This window comes from Anticarsia gemmatalis, chromosome 2, assembly GCF_050436995.1.
Source record: "Anticarsia gemmatalis isolate Benzon Research Colony breed Stoneville strain chromosome 2, ilAntGemm2 primary, whole genome shotgun sequence".
Classification (NCBI taxonomy): Eukaryota; Metazoa; Arthropoda; class Insecta; order Lepidoptera; family Erebidae; genus Anticarsia; species Anticarsia gemmatalis.
The window spans coordinates 12,332,205-12,356,656 of record NC_134746.1 but is presented as its reverse complement, the minus strand read 5'-3'; the positions used below and the strand labels follow the sequence as shown (position 1 = coordinate 12,356,656).

At 33.8% G+C, this 24,452-nt stretch overlaps 1 protein-coding gene across 1 annotated transcript in view; it reads left to right on the top strand.

Annotated features, from left to right (window-relative positions):
• The first annotated feature begins 507 nt into the window (after window positions 1-507).
• Window positions 508-24,452, top strand: part of LOC142984915 (uncharacterized) — a 187,328-nt gene continuing 163,383 nt past the window's right edge. The window contains exon 1 of the mRNA XM_076132800.1: window positions 508-887. The gene's annotated coding sequence lies outside the window, so the exon portion shown is untranslated. The remainder of the gene's footprint in view (window positions 888-24,452) is intronic.

Sequence of the window (24,452 nt, the reverse complement as noted above, 5' to 3'; positions counted from 1 at the left end):
TTTGTAAGGCTCTTCCCCGAGTGTATAGTTGTTATTCAGGTCTACTTATACGTTTATCTATTACCTACTAAAATTTATTACTCCTAAAAGTACGCCAAGTTCATATAAAAACAATATTTTCTTCAAAATATTTTACATTTTAATTCATTTAAATAAAATGATTACATACCTACGTACCTATCTAATTTAAATGTCCAATGTTTAGCTGCTTAGTTATCTTTAAAGTATTCTATAGCCGTTTCCTGGCGAAAACCTGTTAGGTATCACTGCGCTTATTCTATAAATTCTATGTTATTTTTACTACGCATTCGCGTCTTCCTGCTTCCATGCATAAAATCATTTAAGTACCTCGAGACATCCAGTCTTTGCATCTATTTTTAATCTTAATTACAAGTTGCCTATCATTAATCTACCAGTCTACCTGAACATTAATTTTCTCACCTGTGCATTACACGCATGATCTTTGACTGCGCGGCGCCGTTCGCCGTCGACCGGCCACCGCCATTTTTGCTCAGTCCAGTTATACCAGCGCCGCGTGAACACGTGTCGGTCGCGTATTTACCGCCAAAAACGATCGTCAACAAATATGAATTCGTTAAAAAGTGTTATTATTTAAACAATTCATAACCAAACAAGTGTATTATCAGTAAAAATAAACTTTTTGTGGTTGTTTTTGTTTGTATTGTACGGTAAAAAGTTGTGCTGTTTTCTTTTCGTCTAAAACTTTTCGAATTGAAGAAATTGTCGGATCGCGGTTGAGTTGTGTTTCGATAAGTGTTGTAAATAGTGAATTTTATCATTATTATTTGTGTCGAATTGGATTCTAATTGGACATAAGACAGCCCGGTGGTGATCTTTCGCCGCCGCGAGGCCCCTTCTTGCAACAGGTTAGTGTTAGGCACGGCCCGTGTCAAGATTTTCGTTGCATTACATATGGATAACGGAGATTATTTTAATTAACGGTTCTTACAACATGTGGGATGTTAATATTCACGAATTTTATGTTTTGGTATAAATAATTTATTAGTTTACAACATGTATTTTTAGGTAGGTACACGATTACTAAATAATTTATTAGGCGGCTATAGGCTATATCTACCTACACCTGCCGACTAGCAAAATGATTATTAATAATGAAGGCAGTACTAGGACCCTAAGAACCCAAGTACGTAACCCTGTAACTTATCAAAGCTATGCGCTACAACCAGACGCTCATTAGTACAGGTTCAATTAAGGCAGATTATTTGTGACTACCATTTCAAATTGTACAGAATTCCTACAAATTACTACGCACATTTTCCACTAGGCATGGATTCTAAGACGTAAATATTAAATTCCTAGCTACATTTTCTTCACAGGACTAACTATCATATGCTTATTAAATGTATGAAACTCGCAATACGTATGTAAACTGAGGCAGTCGTTATTGTTTATCTATTAGGCACTTTCAAGTGTGTTGGCACTCAGCCGGTTTTGCCTAAAATACTCTGAACCCACACGTGTATTTTTAAGGTAGGTATTAATTAAATACCTACCCGACTACATTACAGTTCAGCCTCAACGAAAGGAGTTTACTATCGAATTTTCGTTTGTAACGTACCTAAATAGATTCGTGGCATTTAGTTAATTCTTAAACGGTTTGTAGGTAGGTAGGTATACGCAGTACCGACCTACCTACTACCTATTTACCTGTTGATCCCACACTAATCCTACAATTGCCTCCCTTGCCTATCCATACTAACCTCCTACTTTTACCATTCCAGCACTTGAATCAAGGCCACCAAGATTATTGAAAAGCCACCCTATAAGAATAAGACAAAACAAGTTAAGGATTTTCGCAAAAATAATGCATAGTATTGGAAGATATTAGAAGATTTAAAAAAGGCCTTCGGCGCCCCCTTTTTGTGTCCTTATTCTTAATCACAATTATCTGGTGTAACCAAGATTTAATAGCCTATACCTAATTCATTTTAGAATAACAGACTAATTTTTGATTTAATAAACGATAAGGCAGTGTAGATTCCAAAAAAATCATAGACCATTGTGTCATTTTACTAATTCTTAGAAGAACCTAGGTACCTATTCATTAAATACTGAGATACAGATATGCGTATTATCTACGTGTTTTGGAACCACAGAAGAGTTGGAGACAACTCGAAGGATTTCCGAGTAAGCATTTTTGACACTTATCCGTTTGATCATATAAAAATAAAAACAAAAAAAAATAATTTCCTTCGGTATAATGACTACTGAATATCAAGCCGTTTTCAAATATGGACCCTAATAATATTTACCTGCATTCTCGATATAGAAATGTTTCTTCACGATTCGCACCATAATATTCCAATGCCACGGTAGTAATTTGTGCTCCATGCAGCAGAAACGAGTTGGGTTCAAAGATCGCAGAGTCCAGTAACGGGTTGGTTGTCACGACTGCTATCAGTCACCGTTTTCCCTTCACAGAAAACCTATGAATTGAGTAGACAGTAAATACGCTCCGACAGTAAATGTTCCTTATTATTAATGGGATTGGAAAACAATGAAAGTAGCCAGAAACTTTATGATAAGGTACCTACCTAGGTAATATTTCACAAAATAAAGTGATATGTGAACTGTACTACAAATGAAATAATATAAATAAGCGCCTTGCAGTTTACAGTCCACAGTCTATCATAATTCATTCTGTTGTCTTGTGTCTTTAAAATTGAGTTTAAATACTCTAATACAAGCGTACTTTAAAAAGAAATCCTAAGTAAGACAGCCTTATTGCACATTTCGGGTCGTCTTGAGAGTTTACGGCAAGATAATCCGATAAGCACGTCTCAAGCGGAAAATAAAAGTTATGATCAACAGGCTCGTTTGAACTCTCGAACGATTTCCTTCTTTCCGCAAGTTATGTAGGTACGTATAGGTTTCTTAGAGATATTGTTGTATTTACTTGAATATTCTGCATAATACTGTATCAAATAGTGCTTGTACCGTTAACTTTGGAACTAGGCTACATCAGATAGATAGATAGATAGTAACAGGCCTCTAACAAAGGCAGGCGCAGTCAGGGCTTGAAGCTTGTGTGCATCCGCAGTCAAACTTCGTCGCTTCATGTCGTGTGACAAGTTGCTAAGTACTTGACGGCCTGCAGCACTTTGTTAAGTTGTAACGAGTTGAAATAAAATATGAAGTTTTATATTTTGGTAGGTTACCTACTTTTGTCACTATAGATTTGGTATAGCTACTTCGATAAATGCAACTCGATATACCTACCTACCTAGGTAACATGATTTCGCGAATACAGTTCTTGAAACGCTTGTTAATTATAGTTTATAGAATACAAACTGTTGATATATACTTATTCTTTACTAGCTTTTCCTAGCACTAAATGATAATAAACATTGACTTTCTTATCCTAACGCAGGTATTTTATACTTATGTCATTAGGTTTACTGCGCTGATTTACGATAGCAAGGTAATGAAGTGATTTTATTTGACGTCGGAATAAACTGAAACGTCTTTGATTTTACTAGTTGCTAGTTTCTTAATAGCGAATTTTGATCTCCTTAATTTTAAGATCAGTAGTTTGTTTGAGTTCCCTTTTGAGGCCGATATAGCATTTTGATGGCTGAAGGCCTTGCCAATAAACTTGATAAAAAATATGCTTGGTTGTTCGGTAATACAGACAACTGAAGACATTGTTGATACTGTGCATTATTCCATTAGTACAACAATATTCTTATAATAATAGATAATAAGGTTTATTATTATCTTATTAACGTAATTTATTTTCCATTCAATACCGTATTAATACGACTTACTAGTCCTTAATACTTAATTAATACGAAAAAAAATGACATACAAGTCTGCGCGTACGACGCGACGCAATACAAGCGAAATTCCTTGCATATTAACGTCTTAATATTCCCACACACGTTCAACAAGATCAAAAAGTTGGTCCATTCGGTGTATTAATGAGCTAACAAACAGGATTACTGACCACTCACCTCTATGCCCCGTTACTGCACACGTGAGAACGTCGCTGACCGATATTACTATCTGCCAGGAGATTCACACATGCTAAAAATGATAAAATAAATTATAATATTTGTGAGGGTTACCTTATCCTAAATGGCCAAGATTTTTGAAGTTTTCTTAGTAGATTCTGTTATACCGAAACTAGCTGTGTTATTATGGATAACTAGTTTCTGCAAGAGACTTTGTGTGTGTGTGTGAGAAATCATTTCCTAAAAGTATCCTGTGTTAATCCATACTAATATTATAAATGCGAAAGTAACTCTGTCTGTCTGTCTGTCTGTCTGTCTGTCTGTCTGCTACTCAATCACGCCTAAACTACTGCACCAATTTGCATGAAATTTGGTATGGAGATATTTTAATACCCGAGAAAAGACATAGGCTACTTTTTACCCCGGGAAAATGACACATTTCCCGGCAAAATTCAGGTAAGCGAGTAACCAATATTATAATGACAATTGAATTAACAAAATTCCGTTGCCATGGCAACTGTTTAAATGGCGGATATGCCTTAGCGCGACTTCGTTATATTAAGAGATTTAAATAATTTTGAGAATATTTTTCGTGAAAAAAGCTTAAATATTTTATATCATCACGCTACGACCAATAGGAGCAGAGTAACAGTAAAAAGTGTTACAAAAACGTGGAAAATTCTGACGCATTCTCTCTTATGTGACGCAAGCGAAGTTGCGCGGGTCAGCTAGTCTTGTTATAAACTAAGTGTGTTACAAATTACAAATTCATAAAAATCTTAACAGTAGTTATTGCGTGAAAGACTAACAAACAACATTCATACATCCTCACGATTTATAATATTATAGTAGGATTATTATACATATATTTTTATGCCGGATTATCTAGTCGTCAGATAACTTTAATCAAGGAATAACTGAAGTTTTGATAGATTAAGCCCCAAACATTATCCTTCAAATTATTCTTCGAAGAAATTTGTCTGATGGAAAAATTAAGCCAGAGATGACTAACTAGAGTATAATAATAACTTTGACCTTTTTATCAGTTCAAGGCCATTTTAAAGGTGGTTTGGTCATTAATATGGGAAATATGAATAGTGAAAAGTTATCGATGGGATTAAAAGTTTTAATTAGGGTGTCAAAACTATACGAAAGCTGTTGTTTTAACTTTTAATGGGGCCAATTATACGGAACCGGGGTGTTATCAAAGTTTGATGAGGGCACGTATAAAGTTATTAAAATGTTATGGCTATTCTCCGTTAAATTAGTAATGTAACTGCATGTAATAAAAAATAAATGTTAGGAAAATAAAATATTCTTAGGGTTTGGATTATGAACACCTTTGTTTTTTTGTACTGTTTCTGTAGATTTGATACAAAGTAGAGACTACCAATACCAAAAAGAAAATTTATTAGACGTTCTCGCGACAGGAAGACCAATAGCTTGAGAAAAACACACTGTGTTTTACCGAAAGTATAGGTCTAGACCAGATTAAAAAGAGATCTAAGTCCGTAGAAAATTTCCAATGATTCATTTTATTATTTTTCCGAATATAGGTATTCTTTAAAATCGTTAACATTCTTCTACAGTTTCCTCTTACACATGCATTAGTTTGTCATTCAGTAGGTACATACTAATCCGCGCTATAAAGCCACGTTAATCGAGCCTCAAAATGGCTCCGTAATAGCGTATTAAATTGTTTATAACACGTGTCAGATAGCTCAGTAATATTGTAATCGATAGGAGATAGTTGCCTATGCAAATTAGCTAAGTGCTGTTATGAAATGAAACGATTTATACTGTATGTTCTCGATAATATCGCTTAACGAGGCTTACGAAGTTTGCAATATTTGAATTTGCGGAATTAGGAACTGACGTTAAGTTAAAGCCATGTTTATATTTGGATTCATGAAGTTTTTGATTGTTAATAGCAAAATGTATGTGTATTTCGTCTGATATTATGTATGTATGTTGTACAAAAGTCTATCAACCTGGCTACCTACTTCCTGGTTTCTTTAATTCCACACTAAGTGCAAAGTTTAGTTAACAAAAAAACAGCTTTACAGAGCGTTATTTTGATCGACTAACCAACATTAGTACGCATTGATTTTGAAATGTGTTGGATCTCTACCGGCTATCAGTCAGACAGTCAAAGTAAAACGCTTTTGGCATAACAATATGCGGCCTTTGCATTTGTACGCAATGCACAATTATTTGTTCACTTACCACCGTGACAGCTGTGTGACTGTAAAAAATGCACAGCTCTTACTTTCAACAACTGCTAATTTGTTTCGAGTTTTGCCAACTTTTCACTTTTACGAAGTTTTCACGGCGGATTCAGTAAATAGCCAAGAAGGAGATAAGTTTGCCAATTTACAAAATGAAGAAAACATTCACTTTTTATTTTTTACTTATAAATCGTTACTTTATGGCACTTAGCCAGCGTGGTGGACTCAAGGCCAAGCCCCTCCCTTATTCTCAGAGGAGACCTTTGCCCAATAATGGGACATTAATGGTTTACATTTATTATATTTATTTAGATGTTGAAGCGGCACACTCCAAATGCATTTGTTTACACAATAGATAAGTCTCATAAGTATCAGACACTTTAGTATGCAATTAAGTCAATAATTTATTTCAAATACCTACTTGATAATAACTAAAGGGGCTTATTTTATTTATATTTATATCACTAGCTGACCCGCGCAACTTCGCTTGCGTCACATAACACACTGGGCAACTGGGACAATGGGTGAAATTTACCCCGTTTTTGTAACATTTCTTACTGGTACTCTGCTCCTATTGCTCGTAGCGTGATGATATATATTAATATAGATAATATTAGTATAGATTACTTACTATCTATGATTGACGGGAAACTGAGAGACTCCAAATGCTTGTACACAGGAGACAAAATAAACATTACCCTTAGGATATTATTATAGCAAACAATATGCGGTCTAAACCATGTCAGTGTTATGGTTGCCGTGTTCAGTTTCAAAATGGCTGACCGTCATTTTAAATGGCCGTTGTGTGGGTGTCCAACACCTTTGACTTAAAGCAAAGCGATCTTGCCACCCACAAGTTTGTATGTTATCTTAGATTATTTAGTATTAAATGGTTAGAAAGGTTTTGTTGCATTAAATCAAGTGAATCCTTACCTTTTGACTGTCTGTTACTGTAAAATACAAAAGTTTGTTTTTATTGTATGATTGTTTTTCAAGCAGAAAACGAAGCAAAGAAAATTTTGTACCTAGTCGATTAACATTAATTAGTTTATTTACCTTTTTGTTCCGACAAACATTGCTTTGAAGTCACAGGCCGTGAAATAGACTACTATTCTATGATAAAGTTAGGCTTAAGTTGCGTGTAATAGAAGCTACAACAAATCTACATAACATTACGCTTGTATCTCCCTAAAGGATAATGCAATAAGGGCAAACCCATTTACATATTTTAGACACTGATTTACAAACTCCCGATTAACTTTACGATTTTTTTACTAGACCTTGAATTCTTTCGAACGGGCGATAAATTTACCTATTGTAGTTCTGGCAATCATAAGTGTCTATATTTAACCTAAATTAATAAATTATTTTATTTTGATTGAGTATCCTAATATTTTCTCTAACTGGTAGCATATAAGTAAGTGAACGAATAAAGCAGTAAATCTACTGAATCTAAAAAGGTAAAAAGTTACCGGATTGCGGAAGTAAGTAGTTTTTAAAGGTTAACGTGAGTTTAATCTCTTCGGAAGCTGACAGCTTGAGCCACACCATTTACTCTTTTATTACAAAGCAAAGCCACTTTAAAAAAGGTTGGTTTAATCTTTGCAGGATAGAACAAAGGACTCACTAAGTATACAACTTTTTTGTATAGGAAAATAACTGATGATACGAATGGTCTAAGAAACCTATTTTAAATTATCAATAAGTACTTAATACTTACCAAATAATTATCGATAAAAAATCTGCTTATTTGCTACAACTATCTTATTATCAAGAATTCTTAAAACGACAACGACCTGAAAAAACAAGATCAGGATAAACAATTATTTGTAACACAAAACCAATTAAGTAAATCTTGAAAAGTAGTTTATCAATTGCTCAAATCTTGTAAGATGATATTGCTGAAACGATGTTGAAAGCGTTAACAAACATTTGAGATGTTGAATTACAAAGAGATTAAAAACTTGATTACGTCACAGTTCCGCGTTTGACGGTCAATCGAGTGATCGGAGGAACAGTCGTAAACCTAAATACTTTGTACCTAGATGTCGTGTTGCTAAATAAAATAATTGTTATAAGTATTTGAAAGTGTTTACTGGTAGTACCGTAACTAATTGTGTTGTTTCACGGTTTGATTAGGGAAGTGAGAGATAATTTATCGGTTGGTTTTGACACGGCACACGTAAATTAAGTTTGAAATATTGTTTTGCTAATTTTACTGATGTAGACATGTTTATTGTTAGTTTAAGTATCACATGACCCCTGTTAGCCACCGATTTGGGTATGTTTTGAGGATTTAACGCCAATAAAAACAATTCAAGTAGACACGCAACTAAAACATAAATAAGAAAATTGTTAGTCATTTCACGTTTAAGTAGGTAACTTTTGTTTATTATATTAGCAAAACTTCGTTTCAAATAAAAGAAAGAGACGTTTGCAAATTAGCGTTGAATGTCAGACACATGTATTTGTCCAACCGTGTCACAAATAGTTGAGAGCAATTACAATAACGTCTGTACCGTTATCACACAAAACTAATTAACCTAAACCCATTCACACCCCATCATGCATACCCGCAGAAGGAACTGACAGTTTTGACAACCGTACGTTACAGTTATACCATAGACAATGGCGTCCTTAGCGTCTATTCAGCCTTTGTGTCATTTGACATACGTAAATTGGAGTTGTATTTAGTGCTGGCAACAAAAGTAGCTCATTTACTGTACCCTTTGTGTCCTGACGCTTTACATGATTTAGGAAGGCTTTCTGGCTATATTGAGCCTCTCTGAGATAGAAAGGGTCATGTCGGATTTATGATTTGCTAGGATGTCTCGGCTTTTGTTTTCTAGTAGTAAAGGAAAGTATTATTTATGGATTCTAAGAGCCGTTTACTAGACGGCTGCTTCAATATTTAAATTAGATGTCGTTCACTCTCCATGCTTCGAAGCGCACGTTAAAAGTATGGTTCTAGTTATTGTCATGAACAATCGTTAAATCTTGGTTCAATATCCAAAGAAAGAAATCTTAAATAGCACGTTTAAATTTCCCTTTCGATTCTCGGAAGAAAATATACCTACTACACATTTTTTACAATCCTACGAAATACAAAAATAAGTACGCTTATAAAAAGAAATAAAGACTCTTTTGAACTGCCATCAACCAAGTTTTTCTCATTACTCAGTCAAATGAGATGATAATACCTGTCGTCTTTTATTTAACCCAGCTTTCAGAGACACTGCTATCAAAAATGTACGATTATTAAATATTTTACAAGCTTTTAAAACTTTTAACGTCATAGTTGAAGTGATCAAGTTTGTACTTTATATAAAACTTTTATGTATAACGAGCATAAATTTCAATTAAAATTTAACGAGTGTTTTATGATATGATTTGTTTCAGAGCGTCGCCATGCATTTAAATAACATAATAGAGGCAAAGGCAGTTCATTGTTCTGCCTCAAAAGGTCGCAATTGTCACAGTCTATTAAAGAAACAATCACCCTAATCCGTATTTGACAATACCAGGCTCCTACCACGTGTTCTCGTTTTATAAAGTCACTAGCGGACCCGACAGACGTTGTCCTGTCTACATGTTACTAATAAATTAAAAATTAATTAAAAAAACATTGTCCAGCGGACAAAATTGTGAATCTAAGATCATTCTCAGATCCCCTTGAACACACACAAAAAATTTCATCAAAATCGGTCCAGTCGTTTAAGAGAAGTTCAGTGACATACACACTTACAGAAGAATTATGTATAAGTCATTAGTGACTAGTATTTGTATGAATTATTTATAAAATACATTCGTTTTATATTTAATAACTTCAATATTGACAGTTGAACGTATGTAATTATTTCGATTGAGCTGATTCGATTGTATAGTCCTTGAAGTAAATATAGATTCGATGGATTGTAAGTTTATTTAAAAGTAGGTATAAGCTAATTATGTAGACAACAAGATTTAACTGTTCACTCATAATAAAATTTTCCATAAAATTTACCATTGTCAAGAGCACTTGGATATAATTATGACGAAGTTAATTTTGACAATCGTTACGATTGCTCCATGATTTTGCTTAAAACATGTCGATAGTAACTCGATTGCAAAGTCACAAGTGTTTTGAGATCTTGTATAGTTCAAATGTCACCAAAGCTCATAGTAGGGACATTTGCAGACTATCTTCTATTACAATTGAAGGTACTTATAAACCGATTTGTCGGGGCTTTATTAGCTAGCTGTGTTTCGTATTGTAGTGCTATTGTTTTTAACTGAGTTTAGTCCATTAGTGCTTGATGCCGTGCTCCGGCGGTAATTTGATTTCAGTCCATTTGCTGTGATGGAAAAGTTTCCGATTATCCAGGTACTACGGGTAAATTCTATTTGTAAGCAATTGGATTTCTGTAGATAGGGTGCCATATTGTATTTTTTAAAACAGTTATTCTGTTCTAAGAAGAATAGGTGTATTAAGACGTCTTTATTGAGCCATGTCAAAGGCTGAGCCTATGATGTGGCTCAATAAACATTAATAAATGTGCGGCTTGAACAACTTTGTCACCGAATTGACCACTAACCATACGACAAGAAGAAGATTGGGTTTAGCCTGCATATATTACGGGGGGATATATATTATTGTATCTTTTATTAGGTCTTCAATAAAGGTACTAAAACTTGATTCTGAGAGTAATCAGATGTGCCTAGTGCTTCTTTCCCCTAGTACCGCTAGAGACCGCAGTATTTAATTTTAGCTCGCTATATCTGTATGCCCAAAGGAAAAGTAGGGGATAATAACGTGTAAGTAGGTAGGTTTAAAAAAGCCTTGACGCAGAAAATGCTGCAAGGTTATGCCGCAGTGAGCTTCATACACTAAATAGAGAAAAACGCGACGTTTAGTTCTGAAAGTGTTAAAATTAAGTAGGTAGGTAATACAAACATAAAATTTCAAACATATTTTCAACGACAACACTTTAATATTCCTTTACAATCTCCACAACATTGCGTTCTCTCAAAATTTCATGCAAAATATCCAAGAGACGTGTTTAAAAATGATTCAACCTTGTTCTATGGTAATATTACCATACCTAAATAATTATAACATTAAAATATACGATGAGAGATAAAATTTAATGTTACGATGAGACATTGCGTACAACTATTTCCTAAACAACGCGTTAAAAATACCATAAGCGACTTTACATAAAAATGTATAAAAAAGCCTGTTTTCTTCTGTGTCTCTTTTGCATTAATAAACATGTTAATGACTAAATTATAACAATAACGTAACAGTTCAAATACTTATGTACATTTAATTTTTATGTATATTTTGGATTCTTTTTTTCCGTAATCATTTTTAAACACCTAGAACTTGAACACTCCTAAACTTTTTGTGGCAAGGCGGCAAAATTTTTACTTCAACAAACATGGCAACGTCCTTGGCGTCCAATCACAAAACCTTTTTAAAACAGCAAAGTAAAACATAAAGGCCTGGCTTTACAGACAAGTGCTAAATAACCTATCTACTAAATTGACAGTAAATTAATAAAAACAATGTGATCTAATAGATATAGAAATAGTGAAAAATGAAGCGCAATTCTCTACAGTCGTTAATATCGAGTAGGGACAATTTGACATCTAAAATGTGCTGAAAAAATAATTTCTACGATGCCCACTAAAGGCGCTGATTAACTTTTCATAACAACATTTCTCGATAGCTAGCCGGTTGTCGACAGTCGATAGTAGTATAGTATCGCGCTACGGGCCTAACATATTTTATCTCGACCTACAAGTATCGTGAATGTGAGCCACAGACCGACTTGAATTCATAAGAAACTCTTAAAATGGACATTGGTCATTCAATCGATTGTCCAAAAATAAATATCGAAAGTAGGTCGTAGTATTACAATATAATACGTTTAAGTGTCAATATATTTTTGACAATGGTTCGACGTTTTTGTTAAGTTTTTGAACGAACTTTGTTATGTCAAACGGTTTAATACGAGCAGATTAAAACGGCTAGAGGAAAATGATTGCGAATAATATTTTTAATGATAACTTACTTTCCAAGGAGAGAACGAAATTGGAAGAAAGATTTATCATTGTATTTGATTTGAATCAGGGTGAAATCAAAAAGTATTTCCGATTTGATAAACATTAATCAAAATGCAATCATTTTAATTTGTAATGCATTAAGGAGGAAAATGTATTGAAATAAACCTGAATACTATTTTTAATCTAGATTTTAGTCATTAAAATTAATCAAAAGTCACGTACTTGTATCATAAAATCGATTAAAGGAGACCGTTAAATAATTCCGACTGTAATGTGTCTATTAAAAAGCTTAACTGTGCAAATAATCTCACTAGGCGCGGTCATTCCATAGATGGGTGACCGCATAGTGGTATTTGAACTGGGCGTCTCCGTGCTTCGGAGGGCACGTAAAAAGTCGGTCCCGGTTGTTGTCGATTAAGATAACAGTCGTTAAGCCACGTCAAAGGCCTTCGGGCGGCTTGAACAACTTTGACACTAGGTTGACCACTAACCATACGATAAGAAGAAGAAGAAGAATACAAAAGTCTGCCTGTCTGTTGCGATATCACGTTCAAACGACTGTACCGATATTGATGAAATTTACCACGGAGATAGGACATTGAGGGTCAAGGCCACTTTTTTGGCAAACGCCCAAACGGTTGTTAAAGTTGTGTGTGCATTGTCAAAAAGATTCTCTTATCAGCTTTTTATGAATTTCTGCTACATTTAATACCAAATAACACATGTGTCCATACCATGTTCCTAACCCAAAGCCATGCAAGTTGTACACCACAAAATGTCAGATGATACCATATATTCTAACTACAGCCACCCGGCACCTAGTTTATGTAACACTTGCATATTGTACAACGCTGTGTGGAATATCAGAGAAATTTATTAGAAGTTACTTTCTAGGATTAAGCTATTTTGTATTTAATATTTTTAACTGGAATAACTCAAATTGCGTAAAACTTTTCATGCAACAGAAAGAAAGAAACGTGCGTCAGGTAAACAAATAGGCGATCATAACTTTTCAATCGTATTTAAGACGCTTTGCATTAGTCTGTTATGTGTACAAGTCGCGAGAGTTGTAAATCAAATCAAGTTATTTTATCTTTTGAACCAAAAGGACTAGCAAACCTAACCAAAATCCCTTAGAATCCCAAAATACGGTTACCTATCCATCTCACGAATTCGCGTTATTACCCTACCAACGATTGCTGTTTTGCATTTCTCAAGAAAAACTGCGGCACTTGTCTCGTGGTAAATTGTTGTTGTTTACGGCTTTACGGCCTTTTAGCTTCCTATAGTATCCTGGTCACGTACACGGACGTGAAACAGAAACATTTCGATAACAATTCCAAATTGCGGTCGGCGATCCGTATCTCACTGTATTCAAATTTCGCAGACCTTGCTAGACCTTGAGGCACTTTTACTGACAAAAGTTGGCCAAGTCAGATAATATTATGATAATACCATCTCGTATCTGCTCTTTTTTACCCTTTTTAAAGGCGGGTCTAAATACATCCATTTATTGCTGTGTTATGTTTCACCTATTAATTACTGTTTAGACGATTACAGTTTTAATCTGTCATAAGTCCCGATTTAGGCTGCTTTTCAATCGACGAAGCGTGGATTAGTATTTCTCCGTTTCCTTGCACTGTAGCCTTGCTTCGCTTCAATGAACAACCAGTGTGATCTCAAGCTCTAGATTGCTATGTATTTTTTATAAAATCCGTTTTTCCATTTAAATCTTATGTTGACCGCTGTAATATTTGCATCGGTTTAACCGGGTGTCATAAAATATGAACATAATATTGGTTTGATCCAGAAACTTGAAAATAATTAAACAACTATATCGACTTCGTAATCCTTATTTATATAAAGTTGCTAGCAAAACAAGATTCATTTAGCGCAGAAGTTGTATTCCTAAAAGGGACAAAAAGAGCAGTAAGTGGAATCAAGGCCTATCTGTATAATAATATTACCTGCAGAACACCTGTCGGTGTCGAAATATGCTGTTTATTAAATGATTGGTCAACAGCAACATGCTGGCCAGTAGATAAAACACGTGCGTATGTATTACACGTGTTGTAAGGCTGGTTATCGCTTTCGGATACATGTTTTGAAATGCACTGAATTAAGGGCGGTTCTGATTTATTGGTTAGGTTTGTAATGTTTCTTTCATTTGATCAGTTGCCTTGGATATGTGTCTGGTGCTATATGGAATTGTTTAAGGCTCAATATGATAGTTATAAGTTAGAAATCGCACGTTTTTTTTACGTTACCGATATGACCGTTAACCATGTTCTTGAGCTATAAAATAAAAGTATTTAGGTACCTACTTGGATTAAGCCTTATATATTTAAAGTCAGTTTTTATCCCATTTTTTTTTGTAAAACATCGCAGCAAAACTTAACTTTTGGGTACCACGTTTCAACACTAATTTAGCAGAGAATATCATTAGAAGGCCTGTTTCTTATCATATACTAGATCTTTTACCATTTAGCTGAACAAAACCAGAGACCATTATTAAAGATTTCCCAGAAAATTTTTCGCTGCGAAAATTACCTTGGAACAAAAGTCAATATTTGATGATTGTGATCGTGTAACGGCTGCAAAAAGGTAAAGATTTAAGGAACCATCCATCTGGAACGGAATTGAAGGAGTTATTACCGCATTTAGTGAACTGAACATAACTAATTTATTGGAAGTACTGCTTTCTTGGACGTTTCTTTTGTTTGAAGATTGGATTACTTTTACGACTGTAAACGGAGAAAATAGTTGTTTTTGTAGAATTTCGGTGAATTAAAAATGTTGCTGAGTTTTGTTATTGCATATTTTAATTTAGTATTCCATTATTTTTAAGGTCTTGCCATACTAAGTGTTCATGTATTTGGATAATTATAAAATTAAAAATTCTTCTAAATTTACCTTTGCGCACTTTAATAACAAAAGCCTGTCATTAAAGAGATAAGGCTAAAAGTAAAATAAAAAGTGAATTCCAGAAAATAAGTAAGACGAAGTGAGAGCTTTTTTGTGAATTAATTCTGCAAACTGTACCTTTTGTTGCTGACTGTACTTAATTATCTAATTAACTGCAAATACGTAATTCTGTTTTAAACAAAGCTTTCCAAGAATTAACTGGTAGCAAGAAATAAAATAGACTCTGTACATTTATTTAACTTAGTTCACTAGCTTTTGTAACCAAATGAGGGTAATTTGAAAAGACGCCATGACAGAACGGAAGGGCGCTTAAAAATGTCATGTACTTAATAACAGCTGTTTAACAAATTGTACGCAATTTTGGCTAAACTTTGTAAATTTTACATGGAAGCTTATTTAGAAGGCAGCCGAAATATTTGGTGTTCTTAGAAAAAAGGTATGTGTTATGAAAATGAATATGTCTACACCGAACACATATTCTTCCTTTCTTCGCATCTTTTTCTTGGAGACCTTGTAGAAATATATCTTAGATGTTCTCGAAAGACTTGCTTGGCAATAAATAGTTAATCTGTTTTGTGGGCAATTTTGCATCAAGTTTTTTTAAGTTAGTGTTTGTATAATGTTTTTTTGGAACATCAAACAGATGCTTTCAAATGTGAAATCATGTTTTCATCACATTTTTTGTATTTTATTTACTGTCTTTCTAATAAACGTCATGTAAACTTTGATTAGTTTCACAGTGTTTTGTCATTCTCAATCTTTTGGAAAATTGTATATGTGCGAAGAAGACAGATCACTATCATGTACAACATTTTGAGGGGAGAATTTCGAAGTTATAAGTAAATAATCAGTACCAATACATATTTATGTCGTTTACTTTTCCTCTATCTACGCATTATGCCTGGCGTATTACCAATTTACTATGACAACGCAACATAAACAAACAATTTGCCTAACTCGTGTAGTTTGTTAGCAAACGTTGTAGCAATTTGTTGAACAAATTAAACAGTTGTCGATCGTGGCTTGTTATTATAACTAATACGATAGTTGTAAGCCTGCTTGTTTAAATTAAGGTTTTAACGTTGCTTAATTATATGTTATTTAAAGCAGTTATTATTTTTATTATACCACTACTCTCGCACTATCCCCCGGTTTCTGAAGTACATGTAGCAGTAGTTTATCTATTCAATAGCGTTTAAGCTCATATAAACATGACAGTTTGAATAGATGAATTACCGCTATATGTACCTCAGAAACCGGGCATAAGTGACGAAGGCCTATTTACCAAGACATGACTGTTGGAGATTGTGGGAGAACATGATCGTAAAGTACCAAAAATATGTCAAATTCAGGGACTTAGCGCGATTTTCTACATTCCGTACCATCGACTAGCGAGTGATATTGAAAATTGTGGAAAGAAAATAATTCTTGCAAAATACGCTAAAGACCAACGTCTTTAGTGTATTTCGCAAGCATCAGTTTTTTATCAAAATCTATGCAGCTATTCGGTAGTCGATAGCCGGTAGTGGTACGAAATCATTATGGTGAGAGTTAAGAAGGTATATAGCTTAGCAATAACACAGCTTACTAAAATATTTATCGAGTTCCTATTATAAAATACCATCTTTATAACTAAGCATCCACAGCAGACTAAGCATCACAGTAATGAAAATGAAAAATACCGCAAAATGAACATCAGAGTGTAAGCTTCTGTGCGTTTCAATGTGACAATGGGATGCCATGGCTGAGGCCCTTTGTTCACTCATACTCATGCAAGAATGCTATTCTGTGACTCCGTATTATGTTGGAGCACGTTGTGACACTTTTTCAAATGCTAGTTTTGTAATAGGACTGGAGGTTTTCGAAGGACTGTGGATTTTTCGCGTTATACCTACTCGTAACATGATTTACTAGCTGACCCGCGCAACTTCGCTTGCGTCACATAAAATAATCATAATTTTTTGTAACATTTTTCACTGGTACTCTGCTCCTATTGGTCGTAGCGTGATGATATATAGCCTATAGCCTTTCTCGATAAATGGGCTATCTAACACTGAAAGAATTTTTCAAATCGGACCAGTCGTTCCTGAGATTAGCGCGTTCAAACAAACAAACAAACAAACAAACAAACAAACAAACAAACTCTTCAGCTTTATAATATTAGTATAGATCAGAATATTTTGAGGGGTTTTGTTAAACTATCTCGCGATCTAAATATCTTTCTTTAAAATACAGGTTTTTTTAGGACTGAATTGCTACAGTCCTGTTGATATTGTATCATATAAAAAAACAGAAGACGTTCGAAATAAACAGATTATAATAGCAATTCCGAATATTCTTTGCAATACATTTAACTATCGTCCTATTTTTGTACATAATTTACCATTTTGTTGATTTGTGATGTTGGTAAGTATAAAGTAAATAAAACCTGTCCATATACGTGATGTGAGTGAAACGTCAATACATAACGGGTTTAATTGAACCCAAATTATCGGTGAATATGGATAAATACTGCGCCATTTCATAATGAAAGCCTTTTAGGTATATGTGACTTCAAATATTTAATAATTGAAGTATTTGGATACTGCAGTCCGAATGCTGTACTATTTTCAGAATTAAATGTGACCTCATTATAAAATGTTTCAATGATAGACTTTTATTTTTCTGGTTCAATCTTTAAATGCGAGTATTAAAAACGCCTTCTTTTACTTTATTTCGTTTAACCTAAATTACTATAACTTACATCTACTTAAATTGCGCCTTACTACATTTATATGAAGAATGGATCAGCACGTCTAGGATACATTGTAGGATTAATAATAATATAATTTTTGATCAGAAATTTTCAATATCAAACGCCTGAAAAGAAGGTGACATATCGATAGATTTAATCAAATTAAAACCTTTCGGGTAAGAATCGACATGTTTGCGTTCAACACAGCCTATAATTATGTTGGTAAAGTGTACATTGCTACTTCAAAAGCCACTGGAAGCCGTGTACGGTTCAAAGCTCAAAGTACTGATGAACGTTTGCTGCTCAATTGCTTTGTGCACTTAGTTGGAACCTAAATGAACGCGTAGGATTTCTTATGTTTTACCCCGCGAAATCTATATTAGATAAAAAAAGTAAGCAATAAATATTTTTGACTTCTACCTACACACGCTTTTAGACTTTAACAGAACTTGTATTTTTGTTAAAAGAAAACTGACAAAAACATATAGCAGTCTAGACGAGAGATTGTGTAAAAATATGTTACTAGTTGATTAGCTATCACGTTTTCATGCAGTTTCTTCAAGCCGCTAGATATAGTTATACCGGTCACTTTTGCATTTAATTGTACCTAGAGTAATAATTATAGATTTTATACAGATAACTAAAAGATGTCTCTAGGACCATTTTGTAGAAAACATCCATCAAATTTAGTCTATTTTAAGAGAAACTTCATTAAATATTTATAACAAGATGGATGCTATAAATTATGGGAAAATGGCGACTGTGGAAAATAGCTCGAAGGGTAAGGATGAGAATAATTATTATAAATATAGTGCAGATAAATTTAATAATAGCCGACCTTATTTTACTTGTATTCATATTTATAATACTGATATTGCCAAGTATATTTTTATATCGGTAGGTACTAAGTTTACACATAAACAATTTTGAGAACTTTATATACCGGTATATAGTTTACAATTTGAAGCTGCAGTAGCTCTAAATATATAAAAATAATTCTCTTTGTTTGTTTGTTTTGTTCTGGCTGGTTTCTTTCAGTTGTTTTGACCAAATGAAATAGATATTATTACACCATTTTTAATAATATTTCTGATAGGTAGAAAATCACACTCTCCATGTCTAAAAACTCGATTTAAATATGTAATGTGCACGAGTCGCGAAAGTTGAAAACTCACTTATTCTTTAAAATTCGTGTGACTTTCGATCAGTTCATAAAATATGCTCCGTTTGGCGACAAACTTTACAACGCACTATATTAAAGTAAACTTAGTAACTTTACGACTTTTTGTGTTACAGTTTTACGAGAGTTTGACTTTAATAGATTTTATAAAGGTTATCCTAATAAATAAGGCATGCATTAGTGACGCTGAATTATTTATTAATTCATGTCTTAGTTTAGTAGCAAATTTAGGAGTAAATATATTTTCTGTAATATATTCTGTATTTAAAAAGTTTTACGTTGGCTTAGCTTTTCCGAATCTTAGAGTAAATTCATAAAAACGTCTTTGATTACAAAGAAGCTCGGCTTATCCAAAACCCATCTTTTATTTTAAGACACATTACGTCATTAAATAGTAAATATTATATCAATCCATTTGCTACTTGGTACTTATATCAAGTTTCTTATTTTACCGCATTTATACATCTACATAGTTTGGTATTCATAAGATTTATAATACACGAACATTTTTCAAAGACAAGCATTTTATTCTTAGTAACAAGGTTCAGAAATAAACGACAGTAGAATAATATGCGAACACCGCAGACGCCATTCTTCCTTTCCCTGCTATATTTTATTTCGTATTTTCTTCAATGCTGACTTTATTTTCTTCATCTTTAGCAAGAATTTCAGCCATTTGCGGCAAGTTTTCTCCAAGAAATTAAGGCTAAGAAATAGGTCTAATATAGCGAAGGCTCAGTTCGAAACTTTGGTCGTCTAAGTCCGAATTAGTTTGTTAAGAAAGTTTGTAAGACAAAATGTAATGACTTGGTCTTCAGTTGCTGAAAGTTTGATCAGAAATTGAGAAGGGTATCTCTTAAATTAGGAGATAGTGTTGCTTTAGTTTTGATTATTGATAGTGTTTAATTGATATGAATATGTGTGTATAAAACGCGAGCATCGTTTTAGAACATAAAATACGCGAGCTTGTCATTAAACCGTGTTAAATTATATTATTCTTGTGACAAATATGATATGTATTTTAACTAAGATCTATCTTTTTGTTTCAGGTAAATAACGATTTTAAAGACAATATGGAAATCATCTAACGTAAGTGTAACTGTTGGGCAGAAATGTGGTTAAAATAGTATTTATTTTCTAGCAACATTAAGTTATACTGTTTTTTTTTTAAATAACATAACATAAAAACATTACTTACGAAAATATCCCTATTAACTAATGCATTCTCCTGGCAACCGTTTAATTTAATTAAAGGGTGTCTAAAATCTTGCAAAAACTTCTAATTATGTTGACAAAGGTAAAACTATTAACCAGAGGATGAGCCGCAGCTCTTCCAGGAACTTCCACATAATAGGAAACTGTGATAACTATCACATAAGTTTAGTAGGTCATGGGTCACGCTATTCAAGGAAGAAACAATTAGTACACCACGATAATTACAGGGTGGCAACACTGTCGTATAATCTCACTAATCCTATAATACCCTGGCAACACTGAACTTTCCCGAGATACTAACTCCATAAACAAACAGATCCAAATTGCTTGGTAATCTTTGGATAATATTTGTGTTTAGAAACTTAGAGCAACAATATGATTTAATGAGGTTAGCTTAAAACCGGCGTTAGAGACGAGATTTTGAAGTGGTCTACGTTTTTGGTTGAATAACACTTGAAAATTGAGACTGTTTTCATAGTTATTGAACTGTCTTTTACAATTAAAATTAATTAAAGCCAGGCAGCAGATGGTCAGTTTTAACGGTTTCGACTTCAGTAGAGGGTACTATCCAATATCCAGAGTTTGACATATGAAATGTTCTGCAAAAATTGGGGGCGGGGGCAAATTAATACTAAGATAAATAAAATTAATATTAATAAGTATAAAGAAGCCTCCGCGTTGCAGTCAATAGTGGTTTCATCTGCAGATCAATGAGGTTTCGATTCCGGGGTCAGGCAAAATGGTATTCCTCATCCTTAATTTACATGTATTAGATTATTGCTCAATGGCACGTGCCAGGTAAAATGCAATTGGGTCGTCCCATATAACAAGGGACTAACATTGTTAATAGCATGCACCTGTGGGTAAAACATGCCTGATATTATGTTTGTAGAAAGAAATTACCATCCAGGCAGATTAATTCACGCTTATTTAATGTATAATAGAATACGGGAATTAAGTCCAGTCAGCCTGGGACCACGGCGAGTGCAACCTGCGCCGAAACGTTAGGCATTTTAAGGTAAAATGCGTGTTCGCGTTAATTCCCGTATTCTATTATACATTAAACATGCAACGCGAGAGTTTAAAAGTTACGCTTATTTAAGCTCTATATTTATACAAATATAGAATCTAAGCCGTATTAATACATTCCTTCATCGAGTTAGATTTAATTACCAACTGGAATGACTAGTTCAGATGGCAAGCATTAATCCTAGCCGACAGGCTGAGATGCAGAGTACTAATACGTGAAATCAAATATTACTTACGAGCTTATGAGTTTATTAATAGCTCGAGTATCCAGTTAAATACTATTTTAGATATCAACTTTGTTGTAATTGAAACAAAATTATAAAGTTTCATTTTTGAAAATGAAAATCTGGCCGAATCAGAAGGAGTTTATAGGCAACGTTAAAATTAGGCATTTTTTTACTTGCTTACCATTATAACGTGATTTTATACATATCGATCATTTTGAAACAAAAATGGCACTGTCATCGTTCTTCCTGAATTATTTTCCATGGGAATATAATATAATCTACGGATTTATAATAAAAGTTTAATTTAGTCTTCGTTGTAAGTGGCGCCACCTAGCGACCTTCAATTTACCAAAGATAGATGAAACACGGCCGTCTGTTTAATAATTCCAGTGCAGGACCAAACTTCGTTAATACAGAAGCAATGTGTATTACTTGACATTGTTACTAAATTGCTATTTTGATTGCTATAGTTCGTAGCAATTTAGTTGAAACCGGTGGCTTTGGCCTGCCATTAATGACTTTTGATCGTTGCTTCGAGCACAGATTAATTTGTTGGAGAAATTGCAATTGATTTGAGCGTTTTAACGTTCATGACATTATAGTATATTGCAAATGTTAGTAGATTAGGATTGTTAAGACCCCGATTACTTGTCAGTTTCATAGAAACCATTGTTGATGATATTAATTTTTCACTTACGGCAAAATGCAATCTTTGATTTGTGTTAAGCTGAGTGTAGGCTTAAATCTTCAACTATTCATTTTTGTTATAATCGTAGCATAAATATGACAACTTAAATGTAAGTCAAACACAATTGATTGTTACTTTTGCAACTGATTAATAACACGACGACATTGTATCACCCATAACAGATAAATGAACAAATAAATAAACAGATGATAATAAACATTCAAGACACTATCTTATGTAGTTTTAAGCTAGGGCAGTTATAGAAGCACGTGCTGCACGAGATCCTTACAACTTAAAACTTAGATTACCGCTATCTTTACTGACATGCGGAGACAAAATTACAAGCATTTCGTGGGAAAGCCAACGAGATGCCAATCCCTATACATAGGAACGTTGAAAAATGATCTAAGATACCAATATATCGCTAATCTGACAATAAAGACATCGTAGTTCTCGTGAGAAACCCTTATGAAGTAATTATTGAAGGTTTTTACAAGATAATTGTTATTATTCTATGTGCTCACACGTTTTTCGTCCTGGGTGCGTGTTGGTATATGACAAGGCTTGTTAGAAAAAATATGTTGATTGATTGATCGCAACTACTGAAGGTATGTTCTACGGGAATCGTGGTACGCGGCTGTTTCTTGTCTGCTAAAAAGGCAATAGGTTTGGCAATGGAATATTGTTTTCTATTTGGAATATAGGGAGATTAAAGAAATCATTGAAAGGCGAACGGCAGGTTTATATGAAGAATTCGTACAGCTTATAAAATGTCATGTTTAGGTTTACTTTTTGTTTTAATTGGTAGCTAATATGATAGACAAGCTTATTTTAAAATTCTTATATTTTTAAAAGTTGGGAGGTAAAAGTTATGTCCATTTTTAGAAGCCCCGATAGTTCGCTAAATTGCTCAGATGCTGTCAAAACCACAATCCAAAGTAGTGATGCCGCTCGATAGGCAAATATCGATAGACTATCGATAGTCTATCGATAGTGTGGCAATAGTGGGAATATCGATAGGACTATCGATAGTATCGATAATATCAATACTATCGATCGTATCGATAGCTCAAAATGTGGTAATACTATTGACAACTTGCAATAGTATCGATACTATCGATAATATTAAGCTTTAATCGTCACTATGCTATCGATACTATCGATACTATCGATAGTATTTTCGCCCTTGACAACTTTACTATCGATACTATCGATAGTATCGATACTATCGATAGTTTTAGACTATCGATAGTTAAATAATTTTCGATAGTATTGATTAAGGTTTAATAGCAATATAACAAATGAGAAGGAGGAGTAACGCTGCTTTGTGTAATAGTAGTTTTGTAAATTTTGATATAGGCAATATAGTGATATACTTTGATTTCTTTGTTTGTGGGTAGATGTAGAATTAAATTAGAACGCTAAAAGTAATATTGTTATGTGAGAGTGTTTCTGTTTAATCGAAAGTATTGCAAAAATGGAAAGCCAAATCGACGTTGCCATTTCACCACAATTTTCTGGTAAAAAAAAATCGTCTATGTGGACATATTTTAGCAGAGAAAGTGCAAACAAAGTTATTTGCAAATTATGCCAGCGTGAATTCAAATATAGCAATAACACGTCCAACATGAGGGATCACATGATCAGAAAACATGCAGAAGTGTTAGTAACAACTGCATCATCTTCGCAAGATGACACGTCGAAAGATGATGAGAAAGATGAGGGAGTAAGTAAAAATACTGTGTGTACTTACAACCATAATTCCTCAAGAAAAAAAATGTTAGATAATTTGTTTGTAAAAATGATTGCTGTGGATATGGAACCGCTTCAAATGGCGGAACATAAAGGCTTGATAGAATTTGTTGCTGGCCTAGACTCTAAATATAAAATGCCCGGAAGAACAACGGTATCCACGAAATTGTTGCCAAATCTATATCTATACTAATATTATAAAGCTGAAGAGTTTGTTTGTTTGTTTGTTTGAACGCGCTAATCTCAGGAACTACTGGTCCGATTTGAAAAATTCTTTCAGTGTTAGATAGTCCATTTATCGAGGAAGGTTATAGGCTATATATCATCACGCTACTACCAATAGGAGCAGAGTACCAGTGAAAAATGTTACAAAAACGCTTATGTAACGCAAGCGAAGTTGCGCGGGTCAGCTAGTTGTAAAATGAAGCTGA